Raw genomic sequence first — 12839 nt, 5'->3', positions numbered from 1 at the left:
AAAAAAAAAAAAAAAAAAAAAAAAAAAAAAAAAAAAAAAAAAAAGGTTGAGAATGTCTGTCCTAGGTAAAGTTGTTGAATGGTTAATTCTAATATCTTCACTTAATCAGAACATTGCAGGGGATGGTGCATTTCTTCCTCCTAGGGCACCACATCCCCTGCAGGATAGCTGCGCTCCTGCAACTCTTGCCACTGATGGACAAGCTCTGGCTTTTCCCTGCTGTGACATTCTGTGAAAGCGCTTTGTTTTTTTTCCTTGGTGGTGTGAAAACTCCGCAGCAGAAATGATGGATCCGGGATTTCAGATGTCTGCTCTTGTTGAGTGTTTTTCAATGTCACGTACAGCCTGTGCTGATTTTCATGGGCTACCTGCTATCATATGTGTGTTTGCTTCTTGCTCTCTCTGCTGCTGTTTTGCATTTACCTTGTAACTGAAATGTCATCCCCTTTCACGCAGAAGTGGTTTTCTTGCTCCCTTGTGCATTTTGCTGCTTGAACAGTGAATTACCTTCCACTGCCACCTCCCATAAGTTGCTTACAGATTTGGGGTGTCTGTAAGATAATAAAATAACCCCCATTCATAAAAGGGATTATTTTATTATTTTACATAAAAGGGGTTATTTTATTATCTTACATAAAATAAACCATTTTTATTTGCGCTGCAGAAGAGAGACCACTACCCAGCACAATCAGGGGGTGAGGCTGTAAAAACTAAACCAGAAGGAAAATGATGCCTGCTTGGTTGCCCGGTGCCTGTGTCACAGCACCTCAAGAGAGGCAGAGCCCCCAGACAAGGAAACACCTGGGGACAGTAAAGCGAGAAACTTGTGAGGAGAACAAAACTGAGCATGCTGGAGAGGCAAATCCAGACAGCTGAGCCTTCATGGCAGCAGTCTTTGCAGAGACAACGAGACAGAAACAGATCCTCGCTGTTGGACAGGGATGGCTGAAATGGAAGCACACTCAAACCGTTTTGAAGCACAGGGGAACTGAGGGAGATGAAGTTGCTTCTGCCTAATGATGCCAACCCTGGGTTGCAACAACTGCTCTTTCTCTTTTTCAGCAAGCACAAGAGGATGCTAACACAGCTCCTCTGTGAGCAGCCAAAATAAGAGACCATTCAGCAACACCTGAATTCCTATGGTGGGTGAATTTTCAAGAACGAAAGTTGCTGCTCACCTCGGTGTGCAAGGAAATTCCTGAAGTAACAAAGTGAGCTGCAGACACGGGTCAGAGAGCAGCAGACACACAGGTTGTATATTCTGCTTTTCATTCTACCCCTCTTCCCAGCTCAGCATCATTAATCTGAAAATGGACCTCTCCAAGTAAGGCTCAAGGATACCTAAGTTCTGCACCAAGATAACATCCCTCAACAAGGGGACCATCCCTGGTGGACCGTTAAATTTGCATTTAAAATAATGGACTCACAATTTTTCACTTGGTTGAGGAAGGGTCCTGACTGAGAATGGGTCAAGCATTAGGATACACTTTCCTCAGGCAGGATGGCTGTCATACTTTGATAACCCTGGGTGGATGTTTCTTCAATTAGCTTTTTCTTCCTTAATTCCATCCACTTGCTTTCTGGAGCCTTGTAAATGTTGGATATCCACAGCATCTTGCAGTGAGGGGTGCTACAGGTGACACGATAACTTGCAGAAAGGATTCTCCTTTTTTCTGTCTCCTTTCAGTTTTCACACAGTTGCTTAAAAAAAAAAAAAAAAAAAAAAAAAAAAAAAAAAAAAACAATAATCCCTTCTTAGGCTTTAAAAAAGTTATTTAGGTTAGATAAGAGAAGAAATTAATTCCCTGTGGTTAGAAATGTGTGAAGTTTTACCTGCAATCTCACATCCAGTCTAGAGGACTTCTCTTTAAGAAACTCAGAAATGAATTGGAGGAAGTCCAGGGTTCAGCAAGAGCGGCAGATGTGTTAAAAAGTGACTTTAATGAATCACTGAAAGAACTGAGCTTTTTTAGTCTAGAAGTAAGAAGACTGAAGGTAGAATATAATGGTCAACCCATCTGAAAAAATACTGCATGTAAAAAGATGGATCGTTATTCTTTGTGTCTGGGAAATACCTTTTGGGCAGGATACAAAGGAATTAGTTTCCTTCGCAGGAAAAAAGATTTTGGTTAGAGATGAAGCCAATCTTCCTAACTATAAAGCTCTCAGAAAATGGGCTGGGAAACATGGGAATCCCCAAATCCTGGTGAGGTGCAGGAGCAGGGCAGGCACCCCAGATGGACAGAGCTGTCTGCTCTCTGCCTGCCCCCCAGCGCTCCTGCGACCGTAATTGCATACAGCGGGTGTCCAGTCTTTGATAATGTCACCTTAGCTGTCCTGTCAATCTTTCCCAAAATGACTTGGGAAGAGCATTCCCTTTTTCCTCTCAAAAGTGCTGAGCGGCCCAGAGCACATCCTATGCCTCTGTGAGTTTTCCCCACTGTAAGTGATGTGGTGATCAAACCTCCACAGCTCGCGCTTGTTTCATTTGATGTGATGATGCAGCTTTTCCCAACTGGACTGTGCTTGCCTAGTGTGCAGAAGCCACTTGTCTTCAGACACCAACAGTTGCAAATGGATTGATTTACTTACTGGGTAAGTGATGGATGACTGGGTGAGACAATAAATATAGTCACAACCCACATTTTCTTCCAACAGTAAGTTTTCTCTTTCTGTATCATATATTTCCATGAAAGGTGCGAGCTTCCTCTAGTATGTGATTCTCCATCTATTTGGCAGTGCTAGTGTGATAAATTTTATCAATATTCCTAAGCAAATTCTGCCAAGGAGAGGACTTGAGGCTTATTCTTTGCCTGCCCACAACACAAAATCAACGGTTTGATCCCTGGCTCTGTTTTGGGTCATTCTAGATCTCTACAAGGCAAAGCCTGGTTTGGTGAGCAGTTTGCTGCAAGGACCTCTCCCAGCAGACAACATGAGTGAGTCTAGATTTGGGGTTCATCTTCCTCCCTCTCTACAGTTTTCCAACACTACAGCCTGGCTTTGCATCCTTAAATATCCCTGAGAATGCTCCCATGGCAGTAACTTAGGATATGAAATGCAAACCCTCCACTTGGCATAATTAATAAAAAATTACCCCAAGGTCTTTGTCATATGGACATGATCTGTTCAAGATGGCACTAACACAAAAACCTGCAGACATGAGCCATCATGCATTACTTGGACTCGAGGTTCAGGATTACAACTTGGTCCTCTTTTATTTACCAGCACAGACATACCCTTCCAGCTCCTGCTTTCTCCAGCTGAATGTTGGTGAGAAGAGAATCAAATCCCTACATTTGCAATCTGAACACAGCTTTTTGATCAGATGGAATTGTTTGTTTTCCCGGAACAAGAATGAGGGATGAAAATGAGAGAAAATAGCCCCAAATTTCCTTTTTTTCTCCTTTTTGCTCAGTGAATTCAATATAAAATGCTTAAGTGTCTGTCATTTTCACTTAAATTTTACATTCCTTTTTTTTTTTTTTTTTTACGGAGAAGGGTTCACTGTCTTTTTCAAGAAAGGGTACAGAATCAGAACATTTTCCACCACTTCAGAAGGAAAAGAGATATTTGGAAAAAGAAAAAACATAGGTTGTTTATTCTTTTTCCACTTTTAATTTATTTGGGGAAGTGGGTTAAGGTGCTGTGTTAGGTTTTGTTTGTGTTGAGCACCAGGGTTTCACCAGCAGAAGTTTAAAATTCCTGCAGCCCAGGTTGCTGAGTTTTGCTATTTGCTGAGTTTTTTGTCTCCAGGCTCTGTTCCCCTTGCAGCCATGGTCCTCCAAACCCAGCACAACCCATCCCTGCCCCAGATGCCTCTCTGCAGGCATCCTGCCTATCAGACCCTTGTTGCTTCATACCCCAACAGCTCCAGAGTGCCAGTACCCAAAGTGACCTCCACCCCACTGTTACACGACCACCAACTCAACTCATATTGATGTGCGATGACATGGGCTACCTGGGACCACCTTTAGGATGTGACCTGTCACCCCTGCCTCCCTTAGGCTGGGATGAAGTAGCCTTCTCCTGCTTTTCCCTGCTTTACTTGGATGCAGCAGCCAGACAGGACAACCAGAGCCCCAGCTCTGACCCAGTTACGCACAAGTGCCAGCTGGCCTTACGGTTAGCATTCATCATCCATCGTTTAAGCAGATTTTCCCTGCCTGCGGGCAGAATTATACAGGTTGGCATCCTCCCAGGGGCTGGGTTCAGTGTCTTTCCTGCAGCTGGATCGCCAGGGTAAAACAACATCTTCAATCCCTCCCTGTTTTAAAGACGAGGTTCTCCTCTCTCCCCATCCCTGCTTTCTGGTCCATTGTCCAGCTCTGAGGATGATGGAGAATTTCCCACCTGAATCAAAAAGAGTTTTAGCAGCACAAAGGCAATTTGCTCTTCTAAGTGTTATACTTTCCAGGCTACCTCTAGTATAACCTCCTGAAGGACTGTTATTTGCCCTCATATGGTGCTCTGGTTTTGGAAACCTTTTTGAGTAGCTTCTCCTCCTTGAACTTCACTTCATTGAAAGACAATTTGTTAGCATGCTTTCAGTTCATTTCTGGATTGTCACTTGTCAGACCCAGCACACAAACATGCTCTGTGCACGCTGATAGCACCAATGCAGCTGTGAGGCCATTAGCATCCGCATATATCTGTTTCACACTATTTATAGAGCACCATTAATGGTCTAGATAGTGGTTGATTGTTCATGTTTGGAGGCAGTTGAAGCCTCCCACATGACTGAGAGCATGCAAGGGCAGAGGACTTTCTGTAGAGGAAAGGGAAAGAAAGACACGAGCAGATGACAGCTACAGAGAACACTGAGCTCATCACATCAGTGGTCCATTCACTCACCATGAATGACTCCAAATATGCCAAGGGCCAGAGCCGTAAAGGATATGTTGACACTGAAAGTTAAGGAATGGTATGCTTGAAATTATTTTCTGGAGACTCAGATATTGTGTCAAAAGTTTTGCAGGGCTCTGTGAATTCCCCAGACCTGTGGAAGGCCACATGTTCAGTAATTACAACAGTGTCCTGCAGACATATGAATCAGAAGAGCTCCAGTGAGGGTATCACTCATTTTCCAAAGGAACAAATAAAATTAAGTCCATTTTAGTGGTATTGATTTGCAGTAGCCAGGGAGTTTCTGTTCATTACTCTAGAAAAGAATGGAAATCTTATAGCACCCCTGTAGAGTAGGGAAACTGAGGAAAAAAAAATACTAGGAGACGGGTCTCTTGCTTTTTAACCCACTTTCCTGAGGAAATAAAGCTGTACGGTTACACTGTGTATGTTAACTGTCTTCCTGTGACAAGCCTAAAACAATTTTTGGACTTTTTTATAGCGTTAACAAAATTTGACAAGCAGGGTAAAGTCTGAAAGATATTACATCATATTGAAGTTTAAATTTTCATTAAAATACTAGATGGAAATGATCCCCAGTGCCTCTGTGATGTGACTGAGGGAGTCTGCAGCTTGTTTCATATCAGATATTCTCCACTCAGAAGAGTCAGATGATATCTGGGTTCCCTCTTTGGATCTCTCTTCCATCTGAGCAAGATGCTCTCTAACTGCATGATCAGTATTGCTCTTTAAGGAAGAAGAGCTTTTATTTTCTGCTAATCCTTTTTAGTCCAGAATGGAAAAATGCTACAGACACTATATATAATGTGAGCTAAAGGCTGAGAAAAATTAAAGCGTAAGCAGGCGGAGAGTGTGGCTTTTATCTTCGCCTTGTTATTCATACCACTGCCTTTCTCAGCACTTCTCTCCCAAAAGAGAGTCTGGCAAATTAAAAACACAAGGAGATAAAATAAAAGGTTTCATTTCCAAAAGTTCCCTTTTTATTATAAATGGTTTTCAAGCCCTTTCTGTTCTGCTGTGGATGGGACTCCTACAGTCATGCTTTCTTCCCAGCATGAAAGGACTTCAAACATTCAAGAGCTGCACTAAACACTTGCCACAAGATGCAGAAAATCAATAATACCATTTTGGAGCATCCCCAAAGCAGAACCACCCTGCTAATGGCCAGGTCAACATGCACAGTCCTTGCACCCTGGGATTGTCTCTGTTTTGCTTCTGAGTAAAACGAGGTGCAGAAGCAGTCTGCGAATTCATTGCAAAATAAACCAATACTCTTAAAATAAGAAGTGTAGCTGTAACTGCCCTAATGGATGGTCTGCCCTTTATCAGAGCTGAGCTGTAGGGCTTCCTTCCCTTGCCATGCTCTGTCCTTCACAGCTCTGCTTGGGGATGCCGTGGGGCTGAACTGGGAGACATCTGCCAATGAGCCACGTAGTCAAACACACTCCCAGCGCGAGGGCGATCAGCCGCTGCTGAGCACCCCATGCCCACGGGCAGGTGATGCATCAGTAGTAAAGAAGGAACAAACACAAATTTCACAAATTACTTCTGTATTTTCAACACATAGAGTGGAGAGTAAAAGGAGCCAGAGTCTGTTTTCTGGCTGCACAGTACACGTTCTCTTTGCCCTTTTTTTCTCCCCAAACAGGATTACCTTGCCTGTCCTGCCTTTTGGGAATGGTCCTTGTCAGATGGCATCATCCCCTGAGATTGTGCTGTCTAGGAAAGCACCAGCTCAGGGTAAAATCACACCAAGGTGTACAGCATGGTGAGCCAGGGCTGCAGGCTCTGCCCTGGGACTCTTTAGGGACTCAGATATAATCCACCGGTGCCTGATATCACTCCTAAACCTGCTTTCTGCACAGCACAGGGATGTGTGGACACAGATGAGCCGTGTCCTGGGGGTTGGGACAAGCCCTGGCTGTCTGCAGTGATGCATGGCAGTCCTCAGCCTGTGCTGGTGATGGACTCTTCAACAAGGAGCTTTTCATTAACTCCAGCTTTGGCTCCAAGGCCTCTGCTGTAAAAAGGTGGCCAGCCCAAAATTGCAAAGGCCGGATTTGTCATTTAGGATTAACAACACACAGGCAGAGACCAAAAGTTGCCCCTGGGACTTTTCCGCATCTCATTTCTACCTCTAGAGACTACTGAAGTAAGGGAGAAAAAAGCAAATCAAAACCACATATTGTCTTTATTTTCTCATCATGTACAAGAGAGGGAGAATAACACAAATCACCAGTAAACCCAACATCTCTTCTGGGAGAAAATCCTATTGCATTTGTAAGAGGCTGTTGACAGATAACTGGAAGCCTTGAAAGTGTTGTTTCATTTGAGCTGCCCCTCTCTATTTATAACCATGACAATGTCAGGGAGTTGGAGGCAGATTAAATGGAAAGCACAGAAGTAACAACCAGAGTTTTAAAGCAAACTAAAGTGTATTTAAGATGGGGATAGGTTGTTCCCCATTCTCTGCTTTAGCTGACCCTGAGCACTTCTCTGAAGTGAAGCAAAGTGAGTTTGTATGCCAAATTTCAGGTTAATTTTATTTCATCCTCCATGGCCAGCTAAGTTGGGCAAGCATTGACACAGTGTGAAATAAGCAGAAGAGTCCCCCCCTTCTGATATCTGTCATCAGTAGGCTAAAAATAAAATAAAGTAGGCAACTGTACTACTGTACCATACAGCCAAAAAGTAGTTAGTATCCGAATGCCAAAATTATTCTTTGCCCTGTGTTGCAAAGGAACTCATGGGAGAAACGTGCAATGGCCCCTCACAATCTTTATGGTCCATGAAACATTCATTGTGACTACTTCAAGCGAGCAGCCATCTCCCCCAGGGTCTGTGCATATGTGCAAAAACAAGCTAATTTTCAAGCTACCTTGCCCAAATTCTGCTGCCATTTCCAGTGCTGCACCTCCCCTTGATGTCTCCCTCATAGGCAGAACCTGGCAGGACACGGAGATCATTGCACCATGGGCAGTGATGGCACAAAGTTTTTTTGGATGTGACTATGGGACTGTTTATCACGAAGTGCCAGAAGGGCCTTGCCAGTATGGTAAATGACCATTTTTATGCTAATGTGTTATGGATCGTTTATTTATAAAGTATTCTGGGGGATTAAAGGATATTTTTTACTTTCTTAGACAGTGAAGCAAAATGAGCAGTGCATTGCACAAGAGACTCAGTTCTATTTCCAGCTCTGACAACGGTATAAAATACATGACCGGAGGCAATTCACTTCACCTACTGTTAAATGAGGTAAGGAATCTTGCTTTACATACTTAAAAATATGTTTTGAGATCCACCGATAAAAAAAAAAAAAAAATAGAACAACATTAAAAAAACCACTATTACTAAAGCAAGCTGCTTTAAAGCATATTGCGGTTGAATATTCCTCAGAGGCAGCAAGAAAGAGCAAAAGCGGCAGTGACAGCTTTAAAAAACCCATAAATACCATCTCTAGCTTTTCCTTACTCAGACCTCCCCTAAATTTCTGCTTTTCCCACAGAAAACTGCCAAGGTGTGGCATTGCCCACAAGCTGATGTATTTCTTTGAAACTAGGGGTGAGAATTATTCTGACTTTTGGAAAAGAAAACGCAAGCCTGTTGCAGAGGATCAAAGAACATGTGAAATGCAATCTCCCTCCACTTTTCTCCTGAAGGACAGACGTGCTGGAGGCAGGTGGTGAAGCACAGCCTAGGAAGAGCCTTGGTGGTACCCATTTCTGCATGTTCAGGTGACAGTAGACTCAGGCGGGGCTGAATTTGGGGCAATTCTGCCTGTGCAGACTGTGATGGAGGGAGAAGGGGATGGTGGAGAAGAGGGGAAGGGAGGTCAGGATGTTCTCATAGGAACTTCAGGCAGGAAGGGACCTCTGGGGTCGTGGAGTCTTGCCCCGTGTCTCGCATCCCACCACATCCTCTAGACCCTGCAGTCAAGCTCATCACCCTCAGCTGCCTCGGCCTATTATAATGCAGACATCGAAAGCAGCGTGCTGTGATACAGCCACTTTCCTGCCAAACAGGGGATATGTAAGAGCTGCAGCAATTGAGCTCCTTGACTTGCTTTGGGTTTCTTTCCCTTTATTTTTCTCCTTTAGAAATCCACCCAGAAGGCTCTACATCAATCAATAGCAGTAAGGAGGCTCTCACTCACCAGGAAATGCTGAACTTGAACTTGCATGCCAGCATTGAAACCTAAAAGTGTAGATCACACCATGTGTATGTGTCCCAGAACGGACTTGCATGAGCTCATTACCTGCTCTCCCTGGAATGATGTAGCACGGCTTTCAAATTAGTTTCCTGCAGGTTTTGCCCCTTTCCTTTTTTTTTTTTTTTCCATTTCAGAGTTTACCCAATTGGTTAATAAAAGATAGTTACAACTGTGCTTAAATAAAATTTTAATGTAATAACTTTCTGAGGCTGTTCTTAGTTCAGGTACTGTTTGGGGACATTTTTGTTGCCTGGTCATTTTCCCGTTTTGTTGAGAAAGGTTAAGCTGCTGAAGGGATAATCGTGATTGCTAGGTTGGATGGCTGATAGGAGAGACAAAGAGCTTTGGATACGTGTCAAATCTTTCACAGGACTAGCTGATCGAAAACTATTTTGGGGTAATCATTATCAGCATATCTGAATAATCAGTCTCAGTTTTCAGAGGATAACGGCCACTAGCTACATCTCAGTGCTTTATGGCACATAGGCATTTTTCTTGCTTTTTAACGTCAGTCATTGACCCTTCAGGGGTCTGCTCAGAGTTGTTCTGCAGCCCAGACAATTGGATCAAATCTCACTGCTCTGGATCCATGGGTGAACCTCTTTGAAATGGATTCCAGGGTGAATACCGTGTCCTGGTGCTCAGCTGCTCCATGATGTTGAATGGGTAAACAAGTTTAAGATAATAAAAGTGAATGCTGTGTGTCACTTCTGAAGTGTACAAATGGGACAAAATCAGTTGGGTTGACAGGGCTGGAGCTTGAAATGTTTCATGTATACTCCAGATGTGTAGAGCATGAAGGGGTTGTTCTCCCATGCAATGCTTGAACTTCAAGACTTGACCTAATGCAGCCAGATTTCAGCTTTATTGTCTCAGACACCTCAAGAAGATTGTTGGGCCACATCCCAGGGAACCAAAGTCTTTCTGTAGTTCACAGTCTGGCAGTGTGTCTCTGCCTCTGCTAGACCAAGCTGAGTTTTACCCATGTGCCTGACTTGTCATGGACTTGTAAAGCCCATGTGAAGTCTTAGGGACTTTCCAGGTTCTATCTTGCTCCCAGAAACACCCAGGTCATCTGCAGGCAGGTAATTAGGCAGCTGAGACTCTTCACATGCGGGTTTGGTCACCATCATTTATGTGTTTCTGCCCCATGTTGACTGCTGAAACACCTGCTTTGAGGGGTAAAAAGTGGTGTACTCAGAAAGATGTGAATATTTATCAATTAAAACTGGATTTGTGAACTGATATTTTCATTTGTCCATCCATCCATTGAAGAAAATTCCTTCCTATCCAAAGTCAGGAGGCTCCAGTATAGACTTCTGAGCTCCTCAGGGACCAGAACCTGATTAATGCACAACTCATCTTCGCGACTGCTAATTAAAATGGTTGCTAGGCTTATTAGCAACAAGAAGACAACTTGCAAACAGAGCAAAGCAAGTCTTAGTCATGGTACCCTCTTTCATGGGTTCCACCGTATGGAAAATATGAGGCTTTTTCTTCTGCATGACTTCCCAGCTGGAAGCCCAGTAAGAACGCTGCCCCTCCCTGTCCACCCTGCAGTGATTAGGAGCACATTCATTTTCAGATGAACTCTTCCTTCACTACAAGAGCTCATGAGAGATACTACAACTCCTACCTGTGTTTTAACCATATGCATGTAGACAAGATTTTTCCAAACAGGTTGCTCCACCTTCTTTTGTGCCCTTCAAAGAGCTGCTTGAAGATCTGTCAAACACAGATGGAGTTAGAAGTCAACAACCCATCTCCTAGGCATGTGTTTTTTGTCGCAAGCCCTTTAGGTTTTTTTAAACCTCATAATCTTTCAAAGTCATTGAGCAAAAGCCCTGTTACGACGTTGTTATTTTTATGCTGGCTGTCAGTTTGTTGCAGCTCTGCATTACGCACATCCCCTTTTTCCTTAGTTTTTCTATCTCAATCTGATTAATAGATGATGCTTTTTTTAAAGGCATCCCAGCCTTGACATTGAGCATTCTAAGTCATCTATGACCTAACACTGTTCACAACTATCTTCAGCTTCACCTCCTATGCTCCAAGTCTCTCATTATTATATATAAGATGCGCGCTTTTTTTCTGCAAATTGCTCCCATGTATTTGTCTATTTAATAGTTATTGGTTGTACACTTACAAGCGTACAGTAAGTGCTCTTACAAGTCCTTTATTGTCCTCTGCTGGACTGTGACACTCTCCCATCTCCAACTCATCATCCACTGTGGAATGGCTCTATTTCATATTACGTTAATAGCCATAAATGCATGGTTCAGTATTAATGACACTCCAAATTTCAGATGTGGTCTTGGTCTATTAGATTATTAGTAAAAGGCGCAGGCAGCTTTGCAATGGATTAGACATAACGCTCTCCTTAGAGAGCAGAGACACGAAGGTTATCTCAAATCTGCTCAGGAGAAGATGCTCAGAAAACAAACATGGTTATGCCTTTGGACTAATCTATGCATGCTGCCACAAAATTCCTAAAATACTTCAGTTCATACCCTTATCTCACTTGTCTTTGGGGAAATTTTACATATCACGAAGTCAGCAAATATATAGTTTACTTAGCTTAATTACTCAGACCTGGGTTTAGTACTAGTAGAGTCATCTGCTTGATGTCACAGTGAAGCCTGAGAAATGTTGTGATTTTGGACAAATTTAATGTAACTGAATAACATTGTATGGCTGTGGTTCACAGTCACTTGCTTAGCTTAAGTACACTCTGCTCAGTAGACACTGGCCATCATTCTTCCCCTCTCAGCACTGTAACCTCAGTTGCTCTATCATCTTGACGTATTTGCTAAAAGGATATAAATGACAAATGCTAATAAATTCCTGTGCCATTCACATAGGTCAAGAAAACAAGCAAACATGAGATTAGTACAAGTTAATCGGATATTGTTTACAGAATAATTAAAGTCTTGAAACACAACCTCTCTCTGTTTTTAATAATGAATATTTGTAATTCACTGTTGCCACATGAGATCATTCAGCATCTTTTCTGCCTTCTAACTTTCAGCCTAATTTTAATAATGAGTGCCTTTTCAGTCTAACAATGATCTTTAGATTTAAAGTTAGTGGATTAATATGCACATAAAAAATAAGTACATTACCTCTAATATCTCCCCAGTGGTCAGGCTTTACTTTTCATGACTGACTCATTATAGGTAATTAATATTGGCATGATTACAGTTTGGTAAACTAAGCTACGTGTCCATGGAGTAAAAAGAGAACCACAGAATAACTTCTTTGCAAGAGATACAGTTGTATAAAATCTCAGTGACTTTGTTCTACCTGCTACAGCCTGTCTGCTCTGGAAGTCTGTTCTCAGGATCACAGAAATACAGAATCATCTGGGTTGGAAAGGAGCTTGTAGATCCTCCATCCCAACCATGACCCTCCCCCTGACCGTTCCCAACTCCCCCAGATCCCTCAGCGCTGGCTCAGCCCGACTCTTCAACCCCTCCAGGGATCCCGGGGACTCCCCCCTGCCCTGGGCAGCCCATTCCAACGCCCAACAGCCCCTTCTGCACAGAAATCCTTCCTCAGAGCCAGCCTGACCCTGCCCTGGGCAGCTTGAGGCCATTCCCTCGGGGCCTGGCGCTGGGGCCTTGGCTCCAGAGACTCATCCCCCCTCTCTGCCCCCTCCTGGCAGGGAGTTGCCGAGGGCCAGGAGGTCTCCCCTCAGCCTCCTCTTCTCCAGACTGAACCCCCCCAGTTCCCCCAGCCGCTCCCCAGCAGACCTGTGCTC

Source organism: Athene cunicularia, assembly GCF_003259725.1.
Source record: "Athene cunicularia isolate RWA chromosome 4 unlocalized genomic scaffold, athCun1 chr4_part1, whole genome shotgun sequence".
Lineage (NCBI taxonomy): Eukaryota > Metazoa > Chordata > Aves > Strigiformes > Strigidae > Athene > Athene cunicularia.
The sequence above is the reverse complement of the archived record's forward strand: the minus strand, read 5'-3'. Positions refer to the sequence as shown.